Source organism: Pseudophryne corroboree, chromosome 10 (genome assembly GCF_028390025.1).
Source record: "Pseudophryne corroboree isolate aPseCor3 chromosome 10, aPseCor3.hap2, whole genome shotgun sequence".
In the NCBI taxonomy this organism is placed as follows: domain Eukaryota; kingdom Metazoa; phylum Chordata; class Amphibia; order Anura; family Myobatrachidae; genus Pseudophryne; species Pseudophryne corroboree.
Window position 1 is genome coordinate 93,092,674 of NC_086453.1, and position 23,451 is coordinate 93,116,124.

The 23,451-nt window shown below is 45.0% G+C and overlaps 1 protein-coding gene across 1 annotated transcript in view; it reads left to right on the forward strand.

Annotated features, from left to right (window-relative positions):
* Positions 1 to 22,721: 22,721 nt before the first annotated feature.
* Positions 22,722 to 23,451, forward strand: part of LOC134966109 (C-X-C chemokine receptor type 3-2-like) — a 110,548-nt gene continuing 109,818 nt past the window's right edge. Inside the window, exon 1 of the mRNA XM_063942595.1 lies at positions 22,722 to 23,004. The gene's annotated coding sequence lies outside the window, so the exon portion shown is untranslated. The remainder of the gene's footprint in view (positions 23,005 to 23,451) is intronic.

Below are 23,451 nucleotides of genomic sequence, written 5' to 3' on the forward strand. Positions count from 1 at the left end.
TCAAAAAATTAACACTTTCCCATCCCCTTCCCACTGATAAACATGCACGGATCTCATGGATCCCTGCATGCCTATCCAAACACGGGATAAAAAAGCAGGTCTGTTTTTTTTTTAGCACTTTTTTACGATTTGTATTTCGGCACGGCAGTGTTTGGCTATTGACGGCAGTGTTTGTGATTTGCACTTTTTAGTAAATTCCCGATTTCTACCAAATTGCAGGCGTATTTGACCGATGGTGTATTGATTCGTGATTTTTTCCTAGGACTTCCAAAATATTACGAATGCCCTCATCACTGCCGTGATTTTTGCTTAGTAAATTAACGAGATGACACTTTGAAGAAAAAACGGCATCTCGGTCAAAATCGGGACCTTAGTAAATATACCCCAACATGTGTAAAACATGAAAAATAGCACAAAGCCGTGGACTTCCTGTCCGGGTATTGTGTGACCTCATATCCGCCCCACATCCTTCTTTACAAAGTGCGCATGCGCCGGCTCCTTGTATCGGGACGCGTCTGCGCTGTTAGTAGGGATCTTTAGTGCGGTGGACCAGTTCCTGTGTGTGTGGAGGAAAACAGAGTCCTCCGGCGGCCATTTCCTGTTAAGGCAGTTCCTTAGTGTTCCGTGTTTGCAGCGGCCATGTTTTTGGAGTCAAAATAGATCACCTGGGGAGGTTCCCCGAGTTCAGTTTTTCATTTGGATTTGATCATTTACCCAAAGACTTTATACAGCTCCATAGCCAGTTATAGATATGTAAAAGATAATAGTAAAAAAAAGGGGTCAGGAATTATATTAGCGCAGCTTAAATATAGATATAAATAAAAATAAAAAATAATAAAAAAATATATATACAAGTGCACCATACACAGATACCTTGACTTTTTAATATTATTAATACTGGTATATGATGAAACAAGGCCTTAGATAGAGATAGCACAATTATCAGTATGCACATGAAGAAACATGCATGCATTATGTGAACCTATTTGCTAGTGCCATTTTTATGTAAAAGTAGTTACAGCAAAGAAGGGAACGAGAGGAAAAGGTAAAACCACGGTACATAATCTTCATTTGGGATATAGGTCCCAGGAATGTGTACATAATATGAAATCTTTTATGGGAGTGGGAGGACCCCAAGGGAAGTTATTAGAAGAATAAAAAGAGAAAAATATAAAAACAATTAATGCTAGAACAAGGCGGAATCCTGTATACCGATATGTATATACACATAATTGTTAGAGCATTCCTCCAATTTGTTCCAACATCTGCAAATTTACAACACCCGATCTTCTAAGGAGGTCTCCCATCCTTATACTGGCCAGGACCAGCTTTGCTTAGCTTCCAAGATCAGACGGTATTGGGCGTCCCCAGGGTGGTGTGATTGTAATAATAATGTGGGAACGTTGGACATGAGCTTAAAATTAGCCGTATATACAGAAGATTATAATCAGTATCCAGGCCTGGATCCTTATATATATAAGGCAACAAATGAGGTGGCACTCGGAGTCTTTGAAAATCAAAAAGTGACTTCTTCAGGATTCTTTAGCACCCCGAAACGTTGAACCAGCACTTTATGCACTAAAGTCACTTTTTGGTTTTCAAAGACTCCGAGTGCCGCCTCATTTGTTGCCTTATGGATATGGGGGATCTACCCTAGTGGAGGGCACCGGAGCAAGCCAGCCCTACGGGCAGTCCGAGTGCCGGCGGTGTGTGTATATATATATATATATATATATAGTGACTGGAAGGAACTGCTGCACTCCAAGTTGAAAAAAAAGATGCTTTTTAGTAATAAAGAATCATGTCAATACAAGGCTGTGTTGCATATACATCAGGGCTGACGTTTCGGTGCCACGTAGGCACCGTCCTCAAAGCCTTACAGAAATGTAGGAGAGAGCTGGGTCCGGTCAGCGGCCCCCGCAACTTCCGTTCACGGGCTTCACTTCCGGTGACATCAGGTGACATCAGCATTGCCTGGTGACGAAGCTCCGAAAGCCGATCCACCAGCATCGGCTCTCTGGTTGCGTCCCCTCCATGGCAACGCGTCCTGCGTTGCCTGGTGACCGGATACAAACTGCTGATTCGCCTGACCGGCTCCCTCCGGATGCCCGGGGAACACAAAAAATAACAAAGGGGGCAAATATAGACACTGATTCATAAACCATAATGCATAAAGTAATAATTAGTTAACAATGAACAAATCCAATGTCATATGTAGTATCTGGTAATCAGTGGTGCAAGTAGAAAAAATGTCTTACGGGTACTGTGTGCGCGGGCCTTCGCAAAAAAATGGGTGTGGCCAAATGCCACATGCGGCGTGGCCAATGAAAATGGGGGCGTGATACACATATGGAGGAGGGTCAGATACACGTATGACCCCAATAGTGCCAGATACACGTTGCCCCACAGTGCCAGATATACATTGCCCCACAGTGCCAGATACACATTGACTAACAGTGCCAGATACACATTGCCCCACAGTGCCAGATACAGAAATGCCCCCAGAGTGCCAGATATACATTGCCTCGCAGTGTCAGATACACGTTGCCCCACAGTGCCAGATATACATTGCCCCACAGTGCCAGATACACATTGCCCCACAGTGCCAGATACACAAATGCTCCCACTGTGTCAGATATACATTGCCCCCCGTGCCAGATACAGAAATGCCCCTACAGTGCCAGATATGCCCCCAGTGCCAGATATCCCCCAGTGCCAGGTATACATGCCCCCCCAGTGCCAGATATCCCCCAGTGCCAGGTATACATGCCCCCCTGTGCCAGATATCCCCCAGTGCCAGGTATATATGCCCCCCAGTGCCAGATATCCCCAGTGCCAGATAGAAATACCCCCCCAGTGCCAGATATCCCCCAGTGCCAGATAGAAATGCCCCCCCCCAGTGCCAGATATCCCCCAGTGCCAGGTATACATGCCCCCCTGTGCCAGATATCCCCCAGTGCCAGGTATATATGCCCCCCAGTGCCAGATATCCCCCAGTGCCAGGTATATATGCCCCCCAGTGCCAGATATCCCCCAGTGCCAGATATCCCCCAGTGCCAGATAGAAATGCCCCCCCAGTGCCAGATATCCCCCAGTGCCAGGTATACATGCCCCCCTCTGCCAGATATCCCCCAGTGCCAGGTATATATGCCCCCCAGTGCCAGATATCCCCCAGTGCCAGGTATATATGCCCCCCAGTGCCAGATATCCCCCAGTGCCAGATAGAAATGCCCCCCCAGTGCCAGATATCCCCCAGTGCCAGATAGAAATGCCCCCCCAGTGCCAGATATCCCCCAGTGCCAGGTATAACATGCCCCCCCCCCTTCCCTGCTCACCGCTGCCGCTGGCCGCTGCCGTCCTGTGTGAGGGAAGGAGAGCGCAGCCTGTGCCTCTCCTTCCCCTCAGTCTCCGGCGGGTGTCTCACAGTTTAATTCAGCGCCGATCCGTGAGCCAATCAGAGCTCGCACCGCGAGCTCTGATTGGCTCACGGATCGGCGCTGAATTAAACTATGACACCCGCCGGAGACTGAGGGGAAGGAGAGGCACAGGCTGCGTTCTCCTTCCCTCACATCAGCGGTGGTGCGAGGAGCGGCGGCCCGTTGGTGAGGGTACGGCGTACCCACGGCTAAATTCTTACGGGTACGCCGTACCCACCCGTACCCGCCCACTTGCACCACTGCAGGTAATGCCCACAAAGCTGATGGCACAATCTGCAGGAGTCATGACTATAGTAAACCACCACAATTCCTGTCAAAACTGATAGTTACCATAAGGTACTGGCCACTGCAGACTCAATAAGCATAAAAAAGGTGTTAGGATGTATTTGAGATGTGTTACTAATACTACTAATACTAACACTACAGGAGTCAGATTCCAATTTCACAAAATCATTCATAGGAATGTGTTCCAATTGTGGAGCTCATTTAAACCTAATGCATGGACCGTGTTGAAAAGGTGTATCCACTTGGTCTCACAGCGTAGAAGTTTTCCATTCCGGTTGCCCCCACGCAGTGATAGTGAAACATGATCAATTAGCATGTGTTTGAGTGATGACAAAGGATGATTTGCTTGCATGAAGTATCGAGCCACCGGTTGATCTGTGTTGCTACTGGCAATGGCTTTGCTGATGGAGGAGTGGTGTAATGCCATGCGTTCTCTTGCCGTTCTGATGGTTTTTCCCACATAGTAGCGCTGGCATGGACAGATGATGATATACACGACATGTGTGGACAAGCAGGACAAGGTATGGTTGATGGAAAAGCACTTTGGATGAATGAGGGTGTTTGAAAGTGGATCCTGTGATCATATGTGAACAGGTTGTTCAACATGGGCATTTGCAGCAACCATAGGGTTTGGTTAAGAAGTGGGTAGGCAGGATGGATTTATTGAATCCAGTAATGTCAGTGTGTACGACCATATCTTTGATATTTTGTCCCCTGGTGTAGCAGGCCGTAGGCCCTTTATGTTTAAAGCATTGTAGGTCATTATCTAATGAAACTATGGGCCAAAGGGCCCTGCTAGCACGTTGGACCACCTGGCTGGATGAAGTGAACTCCATCATCCACGGGATTACTGAATCCTGATTTTTCATTTTTGACTTAAATAGTTGATCCCTGCCAATCGCCAACACTTCAATTTTCTGTTGTTTGAGTAGTTTTAAATTATAGCCTCTTGCTACAAATTTGTCAATTACCTTGTCAATGCTTGTTGCTGCAATGTCGTGGCTGCTATAAATTCTAGCTACCCGCATCATTTGAGACTTGCGTAAACCCCTATTCAGAGGTTTCAAGTGATGGTTCGATGCTAGCAGTAATGTGTTTCTATCCGTAGATTTTGAAAACACTTCTGTCTTCAAGGTTTGTGCTTCTTTTGACACCAGGACATCCAAATAATGTATGGATGTTTTGCTGTATTGAAATGTCACTCTGATAGTCGACACTCTAGTGTTGATGTACTCAATCATTTGAAGTAAAGCAGCTTCATCCCCCTTCCACAACAGGAAAAGGTCATCTATATAGCGCATGTAGATTTTAATAAACCGTGTATATTCAGGGGACTCAAAGAACATTGTTTCTTCTTCCATGAACATAAAAATTTTCGCGTAGCTGGGCGCAACGTTACTTCCCATCGCACATCCTGCCAGTTGTTTGTAGAACTCACCATTGTAAATAAAATAGTTCAGAGTTAATGTCAGTTCCAGTCATTTCATAAATAGCTCTATTTCAAGATCCGTAATCCCCTGTTGGATAATATAAAAGGCTCTAACGGCCATTAAACCTTGTTGATGTGGTATTGAAGTATAGAAGCTATTAATATCGAGCATGCACAGGATGGTGTCTTCGGAAGTATCATTTATAGCTGAAAGGCGAGTTAAAAAACTGGTGGTGTCCTTGATAAATCTTGGATGCTTAATGGTGTGTGGTTGTAGAATGCTATCAAGGTACATGGCGACAGGCTGGTACAGTGAGTCACGTGCTGATATAATGGGGCGTCCAGGAGGGCACGTCAGGTTTTTGTGTATCTTTGGAATGGTGTATAATATGGGGCTCACAGGATATGGTTGTTGTAGAGCCACCCATAATTTATCAGCCAGTGTACCCTCTGATTTAGCTTGTTGTAGAATTTCTGTTAATTCCCGTTGGTATTGAAGGGTTGGGTCACATCCCAGTTTCTGGTATACACTGGTGTCCGCAAGTTGACGATCGATCTCAGCCATTTAGTCCATGAGGTCCTGAACTACAATGGTGCCCCCTTTGTCCGACGGTCGGACCACAATGTTTCTGTACCCCGACAGGTTCTTCAACGTTACGTATTCCTGTCGGTTTAAATTGCGGTGCTGTATTGGTTTTGCTTGTACAAATTTATGGACTGAATCATCCATCATTCTAGTGAAGGTTTTAATTAAGTTGTTTTCCAATGCCGGATCGAAATTGGATTGGCTCCTTTTAACAAGGAATTGTTGAGTGGGTGTAGAACAGTCATCGGCATGGAGTGCTGTAAATGCTCTTGCAGCCGGAGCTTTCTGGAGAAGCCGTGAAGCTCGATGTTCCATTTCAAATCGTTGTTTGTTCGTGGGCACAAACGAGAGTCCTTTGTTTAAGACCCGTTCTTCCAGTTCTGTTAAAACCCGGGAAGACAAGTTATAAATCAATTTTTCTTTTGGGAGGTCTCGCCTCTTCTTCAGCGCATTTTGACCCCCGCGGTGGGTGGCTTTGAGCTTACATTGGGGTCTCCTGTTTTCAGAGTATTGGTTCCCAAAGGGATAGATGTTCCTTCTAAAGGGTCATCCGAATTTCTAACAGCAAACTCACTGTCACTGTTTGAAGTTTGAATATCACGCCCCCTATTCTTACGACATCGCCGCCATCCTTGTCTTGATCCCTCTAAGTTATTTCTTGCAGTTTTTTGTTCACCTCCCATCAACCAGTGGTAAACCCGGTTAGATTCGTAGTCCTGGAGAACTGTTTAATATTTTTTTAATTTGAATTTAGATAATTCATTCTGGTAAGACTCCATAGTTTGTTTAATTTTCATAAAACCAATCTGTGTTTCTATCTTCTATAAGGGTGATGTTGTTCACGGCTTCGAATTTAGAAATCTTTTCTCTAGATAGCATCAGTTCTTTTTCAGATTCCTTGATGACAAGCAGCATCAAATCAAGTCCACTGTTGATGACGATTCCAATCCACTGTTGGAAAAACTCTGGATTGTATCGACCAATCGCCGGTGCGTTGCGACAACGAAAGCCACATGGAATCATCTTTTCCCGGAAGTATTTTGTGAGTGAAATTCCATGCATTTCAGGCTTTTTCAGTTTAATTATTTGCTGGTAAATATCCTCTGCTGAAGATTCATGTCTGTAGCAGGCCAGGGCTCCTTAAAGAGAATGTTTTCTGCCTCTTCATCCGTAAAGCTATGGAGGAGGCCTTTAGTCCCCGGCATACCTTGACATCCTGTGGTTTGTCCGGTGGTTACATTAGTGTCAGACTCCATATTGTGCGACTGAGTTCCCCAATCCGGGTCCTGTGTGTTAAAAGTTCAGAAATAGTGCTGTTTGTGCTGGGTTCCGTGTGGAGTTGTAGAACTCATCCAAAACAAAACATGTGTAGAATCAGCACTCATCACTAAAAGGTTTGGAGATAGGAGGGTGCCCTCAGTAAGGAATAAGGATAATGACTGGAAGGAACTGCGGCACTCCAAGTTGAAAAAATATGCTTTTTAGTAATAAAGAATCATGTTAATACAACGCTGTGTTGCATATACATTCAGGGCAGATGTTTCGGTGCCACATACAGGGCCGGAGTAACAATGGGGCAGATGGAGCTGCAGCTCCAGGCCCCCCATTGAAAATAGGCCCACAGGATCCCCTGCAGCGCAGCCAGTGTTGACAGGAAAAAAAAATCCTGTCACCACCAGCCCAGCTCACTCGCTCCCAGCCACCCGAAATAACAACTCTGACCCCAGCTAGCCCAGCTCAATAACCTGATGCTCTGTCCCCGTGCTGTCAAGGAAACTCCAGCTCCCTGACCCATCCGAAGCTCCGGCCCCCGTACCAGTTGGAAGCTCCGTCTCCCAGACCAGTCTGAAGCTCAGCTTCACAGACCCATCTGAAGCCCTGCCTCCAGATTGAAGCCCTGCCTCCTGACCAAAGCTCCGCCTACCCAGACCCGTCCGAAGTTGCACCCGCATGCTGTTAGTACTTTTACAGGGCACTGCTTCTCTCCCAGCAGCTGTTTCAGCAACAGGGGCTTAGAGCTGTTGGCCAGTGGGGACGCCGGTGTGGGGGTGGGGGGTTGAGTAATAGAACGTTATGCAGCAGTTAGCACAGGGGCCATAACTTTAGTCGTGCGCCCCTGACCCCATTTCTGCTCCTCCCATATCCCCTGCTGCTCTTCTTCCCGCCCGATGCTACCTTTCCTGGGCAATGTCGGACTGGAGCATGAAGGGCCCACCGGGGGTATGCAGTGGTAGGGGCCCATGATTAGAGGTGTGGCCAGCCTCCAAAGGGGGTGTGGCCAGCCACCACAGAGGTTTGGCTAACCATTATAGAGTATTTGGTCTGGACTCCTTGATAATTTATATAGTAATTAATGCTAGTGCATGCATGATAATGTGCCAGATTAATTACAGCAATGCACTGCAGAGAATACATCATAATCCTGTGCAGTATAAGGTAACATATGTATAATATACAATTCAAGTGCACAGTGTAGAACCTGATCCCTAGAGGAGAAGGGGCCCCCAGGCAGTGGGGCCTACCGGTGGTTTCCCCTATACCCCTGTGGGCCAGTCCGAACCTGTTCCTGGGTACCAATCATTTTACCCCTCCCCCCTATGTTTCTGCCTCTTCACACCTGTGCCACTGCTTCTTTTGCCATCTGTGTCTCCGCCTCCCTCCTCACTTGTGCCTCTGCCCCCTCTCCACCTGTATCTCTACCCCCTCTCCACCTGTATCTCTGCCCCCTCCCCACTGGTGTCTCTGCCCTCTCCCTACCCGTGTCTCTGTCCCCTCCCCACCCATATCTCTGCCCCCTCCCCACCCGTGTCTCTGCCTCCTCTCTACCCGTGTCTCTGCCTCCTCTCTACCCGTGTCTCTGCCTCCTCCCCAACCGTGTCTCTGCCTCTCCCTATCCATGTCTCTGACCCCTCCACACCCGTATCTCTGCCCCCTCCCCACCTGTGTCTCTGCCCCCTCCCTACCCATGTCTCTGCCTCCTCCCCACCCATGTATCTTCCTCCTCCGCACCGGTGTCTTTGCCCCCTCCCCACTCGTATCTCTGCACCTTCCCCACCTGTGTCTCTGCCTCTTTCCCACTGGTGTCTCTGCCCCCTCCCTATCCGTGTCTCTGCCCCCTCCCCACCTGTGTCTCTGCCCCCTCCCTACCCATGTCTCTGCCTCCTTCCCACCTGTATCTCTGCCCCCTCCCCACCGGTGTCTCTGCCCCCTCCCTACCCATGTCTCTGCCCCCTCCCCACTCATATCTCTGCACCATCCCCACCTGTGTCTCTGCCCCTCCCACCTGTATCCCTGCACCCTCCCCACCTGTATCTCTGCCCCCTTCACCCTTCTGCCAGCCTTTCTGCCTGTGTCTCGGCCCTCCAGTGGTGGATTTCCCAATAGGCACGTGCCTATGGGCGGCCTCATGCTGGGGGTGGCACGGAAGACTGCTCCCCACAGATAAGTCCAGCATTAACTGATCATAATATGCCACATTGATTAAATCATTCAACGATTGCCAGCCTCCTGCCTACCTACCCATAAAGCCTGACACAGTGCTATAAGGAGCATCTGGAAAATGAAGTAGCCGCTTAAGGAGATTGCTGGCTATAATGAAAGAAGTGCTCCCACGTCAGGATGCAGGAGAGAGTGTGCAGCTTTGTCAGCAGGAAAGCCGCCAAACCATCCACCAATACCAACTGACGCAGCGCTATATGGAGCATCAATTAGTGGCTAAACGAGATCGCCAGCTTCAGTAAGGAAGTCTTCCCACCACGTTACGCTGCTGGAGTGACTGTGCAGCATTGTCAGCAGGGACAGGTAGGGAAAATGGATACTATACTGGCAGCGGTGTGGTCTTAATACCTGAAGGAGATATAAGCATGTGCAGTATCTGCATTCCTGCACTTTTTCAGCTGGCTGTGTTTGCTGAGAGCCATGCACTCTGGCTTTGTTTAATATATATTGTATCATTCATATTTATATATTTTTCATTCTCATTTATACTGACACTCGTGTTTTGTCCGCATAGAGGGCCTAATTCAGGTTGGATTGCAAATTGCAATCCAACCAGAATTATTGCATTTGCCCGGCAGGTACATGCGCAGGGCCCATCCTGCGTATGCGCCCGTACTTTCTGCGGGCGCCCTGCAGAAAATGCAAACGCCTCTGCCTGTCAATCAGGCAGAAGCGTTCGCAGGGCGGGAGGTGGTCGGCAACACTCCTTTTCCAAGGCGGAGATGGAACACTGCGGGGGCGGTATCTGAGCAACAGAGGCATGGCAACGCGAATGGGATGTGTGGTGTGGGTGTGATCAAGTGGCTGCGTGATGTCATATGATGGCAGCGGCCTCCTGCAGTCGCAGACAGGCTGCGCTGGCAGAAGGCTTCCTTAATTTTAGCGATTTCAGTCGGGTCAAGGGGGGTGGGAGCGGCGGTCAGCATGCTGGGCGGCCATAATCATGTGATCAAAAGGATTCTTAGCAGAATTTGCAATCCTTACTGAATCAGGTCCAGAGTCTTAATTGCCGGTGGCAGCACATGCACTGTACAATCTCAGGGTATTTTTCACAAAAAATTGTGAAAATTGTGAGAATTGTGGCAACTGGATTAGCAGGGATAGAGCTTTCTCGCAAGCTCTGTCCCTGTATGCGATAATTCATACATCATTGTGATGTATTAAATTATCATAACGTGATTTAGGTCAAATGTATCACATACGCATCTCAGATGCGGATTCTGATAAATATGCTCCATCGTGTGGAGATGTAGTGTAATAGTGATATAGTGAAGGGGAGGAAGTGCAGTGATGTAGTAAGTGCCCACACAGGGAAAAATTCTCTGTTGCGCTAATCACAACCATTGCGCGGTAACAATAGGCCCTTCATAAATTTCAGCTCCAGGCCAATGTGGATCTTAATCTGGCACTGGCCACATAGGCACCATCCTCAAAGCCTTACAGAAATGTAAACAGCAGACAATGAACGGTGGACAATAACTTACCTAAATAGGTGTAGACCGCCATCTTTTTTCAACTTGGAGTGCAGCAGTTCCTTCCATTTTGATCCGATTGTCCGTTTCAGCATCATCCTCCTTTTCATCCCCTTAGAGGAGATTTATTAAAATTCTAATTACATAATTTTTCCTATTTCCCACCTGAAGAATACCTATGTTAAAATTCAGCTTCCTAACATACAGTACCGTGAAGTAAGAGAATTAGAGGCCTATTTATTAACATTATTTTTACAAAAAAACTTAGTGATGAGTCAGGTAGTCAGTGAGTGAATGAGGGCCTTTGCATTTATATATATATAAAGGAAAGATTTCCCCAGGGAGCTGTGTGTGGTTCTTTGGTATGTAACAGTTTGGTTGCACAATAAATCAATCGTTAAAATAAAACTTTTTTATTTTGTAAAATACAGTAGATAAAACTGTTCAGAGTTTGCCAGAATAACAATAAATGATGTTTCGTACAAACAATGGTTGTGTTGACATTAATCCATTTTAGTCGAACAACATCATGATAATTATTCTTCCTTGAAGAAATGACAAAATCGCTGTCTTAGGCCAATGTGTTTCGTCCTACAGACTTCATCAGGGTTTTTTTTACAATCAAGGAATCGCAATATAGACATACATCTTAACGTGTCTTCAAAAGGCAGGTAAAATACTAAAATGATATCGGACCAGATTTCACCACATGGGATATCAATTAAATGTTTGTTAGACTGTGGAGAGGCACGATTACAGTTACCCACTTTTTATAAATCCACGCCTGGGCTTTGTCCTGTGAAAAGCTACTTTATGGGCTATATTTAATCAGATTTTAATTGGTTTGATTACAGTTACCTATGTAATTTTTTGAACATGGTTTTGGGCTCTGCTCAGTGGAAAATCACTTAATGGGCCATATCTAACAAACATTTAATTGATATCCCATGTGGTGAAATCTGGTCCGATATCATTTTAGTATTTAGTGATTGTAAAAAACCCTGATGAAGTCTGTAGGACGAAACGCGTTGGCCTAAGACAGCGATTTTGTCATTTCTTCAAGGAAGAATAATTATCATGATGTTGTTCGACTAAAATGGATTAATGTCAACACAACCATTGTTTGTACGAAACATCATTTATTGTTATTCTGGCAAACTCTGAACAATTTTATCTACTGTATTTTACAAAATAAAAAAGTTTTATTTTAATGATTGATTTATTGTGCAACCAAACTGTTACATACCAAACAACAACACACAGCTCCCTGGGGAAATCTTTCCTTCATTTTCCTAACACTGTACCCCATCTAACAGGTGGTATTTTCCCTAATGTGCAGCTACTCTATACTATTAGCACGAGAAAGGTCTTAATCTTTTTAGTTATATATATATATATAGAAGAAAGCCCTGTGTGGTATTATTGACTCTTGATTCTACCAGCCGTGAGTGCCGCCTCTCTTGTTTACTTTATATATATATATATATATATATATATATAGCAATCTTGAGATCCAGCACCCAGCTCACCAATACCAGGGTTACTTGCTCCGGGGAAAACTTTAATCTACATTTCAGGGATCAAGTCCCCTTCATCAGGATACAATCAACAAATTGCAGTGGAAAAAATTTTTTTTTTTTTTTTTTTAAATACAATTTTTATTGTTTAAAAGTATAGGTGGATGAACATAGAAGATGCATCGTCAAATGTAGGAATAACAGTAATCCAAAGGTATAATAACAAATAATTCCAAAAATAGCGTATTGAAACGGAGAGAAACCTCGGCTATAACAATGCAAATTGAATTATAAATTGAGGATTCTGTAGTGTTTATCCAAGCTATACTATGACGAGTATATAAAAGAAAAAGAAAAATAGTAATATAAAGGATACAAGATAAAAGAAAAAGAAGAACTTATAGAAAAGAGAAGAGACGAAGATGACAGAGGGGGAGGGAAGGGGGGAGGGAGAAGAGAAGGGAAGGGGGGATCTGATCTGTTATCGAAAGGAGTCTGAGATGTTTTACGACCATCTAGAAAGAATCAATAAGTGAGCCAATGTAAAGTAGCGTTAGGAATTAGCAATTATACGTAAATGATGCCAATCCGTATTTTCAAATACTTTCATAATTCTGTCTTGAGTATTCGAATCTAGAGAATGTATGAATGGGGACCATTTGGCGTAGAATCGGTCAACATGTTTATCCAAATCGGGAAAAGTACTATTTCTATCAAAATAAAGGAGCTGTAAAAGCTTTAACTTTAATTCCTGCAAGGAAGGAGAGGAAGAGGAAATCCAATGGGTGAGAATTATTTTCTTTGCAATTGTCACAATGGTAACCAACAACGGAATATGGGGAGAAAGTTCTCTGTTGGGGAGCCAATTTTTAAAATTCGCACATAAGCAAGCTAAAGGATCAGGGAGAACATGTGTGGAAAATAAAAAGTTAATGTATACAATTACCTTATTTCAGAAACGTTTTATTTTCCCACAGTCCCAAAAACAGTGGAAAAAATTAGCGTGAAGGCAATGGCATTTAAAACAGGAGCCTGAGGTGTCTGGAATCATATGTCTTCTTTGAGCTGGGGATATGTAGGCTCTATGTAGAGTTCTCCAGTGTACTTCCTGAAGATAGGAGGATTTCAAAAACTTTAAAGTTTTAGAGCAATGTTCAGTGAGAATTAGAGGGGAGTTAATGTCGGGGATATCATTTTGCCAAGTAGATGCCAGTGAATGCCATGATTTTGTATTAGATGTCGGTAAAAGAATAGTATAGAGAAGTTTTATCCTGTAGGGGATAGTAATTAATAGGCGTAGAAGGGAATTAATGGGGTCAATTGAGTTTTGATGTCTAGTTTTAGGGTCTAATGAAAAGACAAAGTGCCGTGTTTGTAAATACATGAAGAAGTTAGAGGTGTGAAGAGAGAACTGTGTTTGAAGAGTAGAAAACGACAATATTTGTCCTCCAGGGTCAAAGACTTGTGAAGTGAGTGAAAGACCTTTGTCTTTCCATGTGTGGAAAATTGGATTAGATAGCAAAGGATAAAAGGAGGGGTTACCCCAAAGAGTAATGTATGGAGAAGAAGATGGATTTCTTGTCATTTTTGTATTGATATTAATCCAAGCTGAAAAAGTGTCATGGAACAAAGTATGGTGTAAAATATTCGAGGGAATATCTGATTTTTTGGAGTGAAGGAGGGCACTGGGAGAATATGGACTGAAAAGAGCTGTGTCTAGAGAAATTGAGGTGAATGTGGATTTAGAAAGAAGCCAATCTGAAATATATCTGAAATGGGTGGCTAGAGTATATAATTTTAGATTTGGAAGGGACATGCCTCCGTGAAATTTGTGAGTCTGTAGTTTGTGGAAAGCAATTCGGGGGCGTTTATTTTGCCATAAAAATCTTGAGGTGATCTGGTCAAACCGTTTCAAGTCAGAAATAGAAAGACTAATTGGTAGCATTTGAAGTAGATAGAAAATTTTAGGAAATATAATACATTTAACAACCGCTATTCTTCCAATAATAGATAATGGTAGGTTAAGCCATGAATCGTAGAGTGAAGATATTTTGGCAAGAGACGGTGTATAATTAAGTTTATATAAAGAGGAAATATCCGAGGGAATATGTAAGCCTAGGTACTTAATTTCTGATTTGAGTATGGATAGGGAGATAGGGACTGAGGGAATTTGTGGGAGAGAATTGGGACCTTCTAACGTTAGGATTTCTGATTTGGACATGTTTATTTTAAATCCTGATTGAGTGCCAAAATTAGATATCAAGGAAAACAAAGAGGGTAGGGAAGTAGAAGGGTCAGACAGAAATAATAATAGGTCATCTGCATATAGAGCGAGTTTTAATGGGACGTTTCCCACTAAGATACCGTGAATGGAAGGGGAATTCCTTATGGAGATTGCCAGTGGTTCAATAGCGATGGCGAAGAGTAATGGAGAAAGGGGGCATCCCTGACGTGTACCTCGAGAGACTGCGAAAGGAGTGGATACATATCCATTACAATAGAGCTGAGAGGTCGGGGAAGCATAAAGGGTCTGGATAATAGAGATGAAGGACGAGGGATAGCCAAAATGTTGCATGGAACTAAAAAGGTGTGGCCATTCCAGAAGGTCAAAAGCCTTCTCTGCGTCTAAGGCAAGGACAATATTATGTGAAGAAGTGGGATGTAATTTCAGGTGCTGGATTACAGAAAGAACTTTGCGTACATTGGTCACAGAATGTCGGCCCCAAATAAACCCAGTTTGGTCTGGATGAATTATGTGAGGAAGGGAAAATTTTAGTCGATCCGCTAAAATTTTTGCAAGAATTTTATAATCTGAATTCAATAGAGAAATTGGGCGGTAGGAACTTGGGAGGGAGGGGTCTCGTCCTGGTTTCAAGATGACTTTAATTGTGGCACTATTAAAATATAGGGGAAGAGATTTTGAAATGATTATTGAGTTAAACAGAGCTAAAAGATGTTTATCTATTTTATCAATTAATAGTTTGTAAAACTCATTAGAAAAGCCATCGGGTCCTGGAGCTTTATTAGGTTTCAAATGACTGATAGCTGAACGAACTTCTTCTAAAGTAATGGGGTTATCTAGGGATTCAATAAAGTCGGAAGGGATTTGGGGTAATAGGGGAAAGGACCAAGATTGGCGATTCTCATCAGAGGGGGGAGACTGGCCGGAATATAATGTTTCATAAAATGATTTCATTATAGATGCGATATTTTGGGGGTCATTAGTCAAAGAACCGTCAGGGAGTTTTAGTGGATGCACTAATATAGGGGGTGAGGTACCTTTCAGAATATTTGTTAGAAGCTTACCTATCTTATTCCCGAATTTGTGGAACCGAAAATCGACTTTAAATTTATATTTGTCTCCCATTGAGGAGAGAAATTCGTTAAACTGGAGTTTTAATGTTAGGTAAGAAGATTTGTTAGATGGAGAGGGGTGTGTTTTGAAGGCTTGAAAGGCTGAGGTAAGGGCACGTTGTATCTCTAAGTAGGATTGAGCATATTTTTTATGCAAGGCCGTAGAGTATGAAATAATGTTACCCCTAAGTACTGATTTGGCTGTTTGCCAAAATAAAGAGGGATCTAATTCTGAATGCTGTTCATTTGAAAAGTAGAAGGAGTCCCAGGTCGCCTGCAAAAAGTCGCAAAATTTTTTGGAATTAGAAAGGTGAGAGGGAAATTTCCATTGAGGGATCTGAGTATGGGTAGGGTGAAGAGTAAAAGTAAACCAAATTAAAGCGTGGTCAGAGATCACAATGGGTTCAATGGCTGAGTCTATAACTGATGGGAAGAGGTGGTGGGATATAAGTACATAATCGATTCTGGAAAATGTATCGTGTGCAGAGGAATGACAAGAAAACTCCCTTTCAATCGGGTTAAGTGCACGCCATATATCTATCAGTTGTAAGGATTCAGAAAGGGAAGGTATGCCAAGTTTAGGGAGGTGTTGAGGGGCTCTAGAAGTATTAGAGCGTTCTAAATAATTAGAAGAAATTAGATTGAAATTACCGCACACAATAAGATTATCATTAGAGAATGGGATTAATTTAACTAGTAACATCTGAAAGAAAGATTTTTTATAAGTAGTAGGAACGTAAACATTGCAGAGGACTATTGTACGTGAATCAATAGAGAGTTTAGTGATTAAGAATCGGCCGTTAGGGTCTATGTCAGAGGATATTATTTTAATGTTTAGGTTACGTTTTGCTAAGAGGACTACTCCCCTAGATTTAGAGTTAAATGGAGCTGCCACTATGAGGGACCAATGTGACATCTGCAATTTCAAGGACTCTTGTTGAGTTAAATGAGTTTCCTGTAGAAATGCGATATTGATATTCGACTTGGATAAATATGAGAGGATTTTGCGACGTTTGGCTGGGGAATTAATTCCTCCAACATTCAGTGTACCTATTTTTAGGTCGATCATTTGAATGGCCAAGTAGGGTAGCGAAGTAAGAAGATCAACCTTATATCAGATGAACAGATCAGATAGAGGGAGCGGGATATGGGGATAGGGGGGGAGGGGCATGGGGAGAAGGAAAGTACATACAAGAACATGTGGTAAATGTTTGACAAGCAAACGAACTTCCGGGCCAAAAAATCATTATGAGAACTGAGATTATACTAAACATAAACTTCTATTCCGGAGCAATGCTCCAGGTATATTCCCGACAACGGCATCTGGGAATACTTACATTCTAAAGTAGTGTATAGCCAAACCAAAGAATGCAACAATAGGCACAGGATATAATAAACAACATATTGATATTAATTAAGAACATCATTAAGCTTAAATGGTTGTGACAATCATAAATGAGATATAAGATAACCTGAAAACGAAAATCAAGTTTAACTAAAACTTCCTGTACAGAAGTTGTGTAGGAGCATAAAACTAATATGAAACCATGTGGGACTTAGTCCACTATGTTGATGATTATCACAAGATTTAAAGCACATTGAAACTTAACTTATTCTAGAAATGAACATGAAGAAGGGGAAAATCTTCATTATTAAGGCATTATGAATTGAACCTGAGAGTCAAGTATTAGGGATAGGAACAGCATCAGCGATGTCGATTTGGTCATCTGCTGACCCTTCTTGGAGGTAGGACGCTGCGTCTTCTGGAGTAGAGAAATCTAGGTGTTTGTCTCCATCGTAGATTCGAAGTTTAGCTGGATAAAGTAGGGAGAATTTTCGTTTGGCGGACACCAACTTTGAACAAATGGGGTTAAAGGCCTTCCTAGCTCTCGATAGCTCTGCCGAAAAGTCTTGGAATATGAGCAGTTTATTGTTCTCCCATTGAATAGATCGGACCTTTCTGGAGGCAGACCAAATGGCAACCTTGTGCAAATAGTTGAGGCATCTGAACAAGGTGACCCGGGGACAACCCTCAGAGGAGCGGGGCGGAGGCCCAACACGATGCACACGTTCAATTACCAGATCTTTGCAGGTGTCTGCGATGCCTAAGAGGGTAGGGAGCGTCACTTGGACGAACTGAGAGAGACCTTCTCCTTTTACCGATTCCGGAAAGCCTACCAGCCGTATATTATTTCTTCTGGACCTATTTTCTGCATCGTCTAGCTTCATCCACAACTGGTAATTTTCTTTTTCAAGGCGTTTAACACAGCCCTGGACATCGGCCATATCATGGCAGAGACCTCCAATTCTATTTTCATTAACTGAGACTTTATGTGAGAGATGTTGCAGTTGGAGTGAAATATCTGAAACTGCTTTCGACAGTAACGGAGAAATAGCTTGTGTTATGGCCTCCGTCAGATCTGCATAAGTAATAGGAGAATCAGGAGAGCGGCCAGTTGGTGGGGAGCATGAGAGAGATTGTGACGCAATCAATTTTTTAGGAGCTGGAGAGGAAGGTGGGGTAGTAATGCCAGGAGCCATGGTTGAATTGGCTCTTCTTTTTTCCTGTAGAACAGGGAGGGAGGAAGGTAGAATTTTGGCAGCAGGATTGGGGGATAAAAATCGGTCCATCCGTAAATAGAAGTGTGGAGACTTGAGCACTGTTAATAATACGCTGGTTCAGTGTAGTGGGGAAAAGCCAGGTGACATGTGGAGAGGGCCTATTGGTAGAGACAATAGGGTGGCGTCTGGGAGCAGCAGGATTTGTGCCTTTTATCTTATATAATCAGTGGAAATAATTGGTAATCGGTCTGAGGTGCAGTTATTGATTGTATATATCGTATCTGGTTAGTCAGCGGTGGCTCACCTTAGACTTCCTCAGCAGGGATCTGAAGTGAGAGCGGCCGAGTCGTGACAAATGCGTGCGGCAAAGAAAATCCGGAGCAGGGCGTGCAGACGGGGTGATTAACAGCTCTATAAGTGCAGTTGTTCTGGGGTCTGGCCGGAGATATCTGCGGCAGCAAGGAGTGACAGGAGGGACAGTGTGGAGGTATGCGCCAGAGGGATCACACGAAATGGCCCCGCTGCGGTCGCTATAGTAACCGCTCCTGATCTTGTGAGGGCCGAATACTGTGGTCTCAGACAGCGGGTCCGGCCGGAGGCGGCTCACGCGGCTAGAAGAGCTGTTATAGACCGTAGAGCTCGGTCTGTCTCACTGGGAGCTCCATAAGAACAGCCGCGGTGACGCGCCGGCTGGCGGGAGCTGTACACGATATGAGCGCGGCTCGTCGAGGAGAGGTTTCAGCCGGGGGAGTCTCATAGGGCAGGATCACCGAGGTGTCAGTGTGGTTTGTGGCTCTTGGAGACTGTAAAGACAGTCGTTATAATGGTGCCGAGGTCGGGAAACACCGGAGCTCAGCTGTGATGAGTCTTCACAGCATGAAACCGGAACCGGAAGTCAAAACCTATTTATAAGGTTTACCCCTCCAGTCCCCTCAGCTGTCCACCTGGGGATGCCACGCCGATCCCCCGACCGTCCACTTCTGGTTGCGGCTGTCCGTCAATTACCGGAAGTGACGTCCCCCGGTTCAGCCCAGCGGCTACGGCGATGCTGTTGGCATAAACATTGCAAACATAAATGCACATCAAATATCAGGTATAATAATGACAATAAAACACTGGTAGGCTGACCATAATATCCCTTTAAACTGGGACACTCAAAAATTACACAGGTTCTGGGGCTGATTAAAACCAGGGGACATACAGATTTGAAGTCAGCCAGACACAGAACCTCTGTAATTCATTAGTGTCCCAGTTTAAAGGGATAGTATGGTCAGCCTACGTGTAAGATATATCAGTGTAAAAATATCAGAAAACTTTGAATATTTCAAGCTATAAAAAAATATATTCAAAATATCTCATATACAGTAGGCAACAGATGATCTGGAATAGGCATTACCTAGTCCTGTCACTAGATGGCTTCACAATACACAAAACTAAGATCAATCATTCATCATATTAAATATTTATTTATTTATTTATTTAACCCTCTGGGATACAGAGTATCATGTTTGTATATCCATTCCGATTCTAATTGTAATAATTTTTTTAGCACGATTGACAATGTCACTGAGGGGAGGCAGTCGTGCTAAAATTATTAAAATTAGAATCAGAATGGATATACAAACTTGATACTCTGGGGTAAATTTATTAAGATGGGAGTTCTATTTAAGATGGTTTGTTGCCCATAGCAACCAAACAGATTCTACTTCTCATTTATCTAGCACCTTCTAGAAGATAATACCTGCAATCTGATTGGTTGATATGGGCAACATTCCATCTTAAATAGAACTCTCATCTTGGTAAATGTATCCCAGAGGGTTAAATAAATCTATGGGACTGAATAGCTTTTGATAATCACCAGGTATACTAGTATGGTGAATGATTGATCTTAGTTTTGTGAATTATGAGGCCATCTAGTGATAGGACTAGGTAATGTCTGTTCCAGGTCATCTCTTGCCTATGGGGTCTATTCAATCAGCATTGAAGTAACATTTATAATTTGCATACTATACAATTGTACGGAGCAGCTGATTGGTTGCCATGGGCAACTTCTCCACGGGCTCACTTCTCCACTCTTTTCATTGCTTCATGAATAGACTCCATAGGCAGCAGATGATCTGTAACAGACATTACCTAGTCCTAGGTAATGTCTATTCCAGATCATCTGTTGCCTTCTGTATGAGATATTTTTAATATATATTTTTTATAGCTTGAAATATTTCATGTTTTCTGATATTTTCACACTGGTATATCTTGTCATTATTATACCTGATATTTGATGTGGACTTATGTTTGCAATGTATATGCCAACAGCTTTGACGAAGCCGCCGGCCGGAGAAGGGTGACGTTACAGGTTCAGTATGATTTCCCGATTTGACGCCGGTATCCTGAGCGGCGTCGGTATGTAGATGCCCTGCTTCTGGCCAGGGGTTTATCTAGGGGTCTGAGCAGCCCTGGCAAAGTAACGGACTGGCACCCCCCACCCATATATGAAATGGGGGAGGCGCGTATGCCAAATAAAGGGCATGGCCACACAATAGTACCCCCAATTCAAATTACACCACACAGTAGTATCCCTTACTCACAATACACCACACTATGCCGGGGACCAGGGCCAGTTCTACACCTTGTGGCGCCCAGTGCAAAAGTTTCCACCGCCCCCCCCCCCCCCCCCCCGCGGCAAAACAATTAGTGCGTCGCAAAAATAGGGGCGTGGCTTCATAGGGGAGCAGCGTGGCCACAGTTATGCCCCCAGTATCTGTGCCCCCAGATTTGCCCCTAGTAGTTGTGCCCCCAGTAGATTTGCCCCTTGTAGCTGTGCCCCCAGTAGCTGTGCCCCCTGTAGCTATGCCCCCAGTAGATTTGCCCCAGTAGTTGTGCCCCCTATAGCTATGCCCCCAGTAGATTTGCCCCAGTAGTTGTGCCCCGTCGCTGTGCTCCCTGTTGTTTTGCCACCAGTAGTTTGCCCCCTGTCGCTGTGCCCCCAGTAGTTGTGCCCCCTGTAGCTATGCCCCCAGTAGATTTGCCCCAGTGGTTGTGCCCCCTGTTGCTTTGCCCCCAGTAGTTGTGCCCTCTGTTGCTGTGCCCCCTGTTGCTTTGCCCCCAGTAGTTGTGCCCCCTGTCGCTGTGCCCCTTAATAGCCGCTTACAAACACACACAAAAATAAAAAACAATACTTACCACTGCCCCGCTCCTGCTTCCCAACCGCTGCTGCTGCTGCTGCTCCGTCTGGCCTCCCGCCGCTACTCTCTATGGGAGAGACGTCATGACGTCTATCCCATAGCAGTGCTGTACAGACACTAGAGGTCAATAATGACCTCTAGTGTCTGTCACTGGAGCCGGCTGCAGCAGACGCCCACACAGCCAATGGCGTCTGCTGCCGCCGGGGTGCGGGTAGGCGGTGGTGCCTGCGGGGTGACTGTGGCCGTGACCCCAGGCCGCAGGCACTGCTTACCCACACCAAGAACCGCTCCTGCCGGGGACTCCTAGGGTTAGGCCGCGGGGGCGGGGGGTTATTGGAAGGGGGTAGGTTTAGGCAACACTGGGGAGGCTAGAGTAGGCTGCCGGGCGAAGGGGGTTTCCTAGGGTTAGGTTGCGGGGACGTTAGGGTTAGACACCACCATGGAGGGTTAGACTGCGGGGGGGTTAGGCTATGGAGAGAGGGGTTCGGTTTATGCACCACCAGGTTGGGTTAGGGCTGCCACCCGATGTCCTTCTCTGTAAACATGGGGACCAGCACATTAATGCTAAAAAAAGTGATTTAATCATAATAAAAATCATTAAAAGACATACATCAATCCTTGATGGTGGCATAACAGCTAAATGTCATAAACGGTACCATGCAGGCCATGAGGAAGGTGTTCATACACCGACACTGTACCATTGGATGCTGTTCATGATGGCTGGGTGACTATCATGAAGCCTATTATTTGACTGCGTTTATGACATTTAGCATACTGTTATGCCACCATCAAGCCTTGTTGAGCACATCTATCTATCTATCTATCTATCTATCTATCTATCTATCTATATATATTAAATAGAGCTGGCACTCACAATCCACTTTGCAGTACTATGCCCGGGTGCCATCAGTAAATCATATACAGTTCGTGTGGCGGATGCGGCACTCACATAAAATCATCACAGGCACGTCCTGACAAAATTTATGTAAACAAATGAAATGTTGACAGCCAGGAGATGCCTGTGATGATCTGATGTCAGCAAGACCTGTAAGAGCTGCATCCACCACATGAACTATACAATATATGTGTATATATAGGCATGCAGTTCCTCGCCCGCAGTGACGCCCAGCAACAACTTCACCAGGCACCAGCTGCAGCCAGTGTTATTTGCCCTGGTGTCTGGCAGCTCCGCACAGCACTACAGTAAAGAAACTCTTCATAAACTAAAGCTCACTGCAGCAAGGGCTGCTGGTAGCTGTAGTTTATGCAATTTCTTTACTGTAGTGCTGTGCTGAGCTGCCAGACACCAGGGCAAATAACACTGGCTGCCGCTACTGCTGCTGTAGTTGTTGCCGGGCGTCACTGCGGGTGAGGAACTGCACGGGGAAGGGAGGAATGGTTTTGCCTCTAAATGTGAGATTACCCCCTGGCCGCAGGTGGCACCGCCGGGTGGTGCCCCTCCTCGCTTGGCGCGTGCCATCCTGGCCAATGGGTAGATACGCCCCTGCTTCTGGTGTCCATCGGGATTCCGGCATCAGTATATCGATTGCCGGGATCCCGTCTGTCGGGAACTTAACTGCATCCTGATATCACTTCCGGTAATCGACGTACAGGCGTAACTGGAAGTGGACGATCCGGTGATTATCGCGGCATGCCCAGGTGGACAGCTGAGGGGACTGCAGGTATAAGCCTTATAAATTGTTTTTTACCACTGCACTATGTCGATTGTATCCTGATAAAGGGGATTTGATCACTGAAATGTAGATTAAAGTTTTCACAAAGCCACAAGTCTCCAAGTGCAGCCTATGTTGGAAGTATTGTGTATATATATATATATATATATATATATACAGTGGTCGAAGTGGGGCAGTATACGGCGGCATGGTATACCGCCACTTCTTCCACTGACCCAGAAATGAGCACATGAAAGTGCAGCAGGAGGCGAGGGAAGTGGCCATCCTGCTGCACATAGTGCTCCCCGCCAATGCACGCCGCTCACCAGCCGCCCGCCACCCACCACCAGCCGCCCGCAACCAGCCGTCTGGCGCCAGCCACTAGCCGCCCGACGCCGCCAGCAGTCCATCGCTCACCGCTGCCAGCAACAAATGAGGTAATGTTCCCCTGCTGTA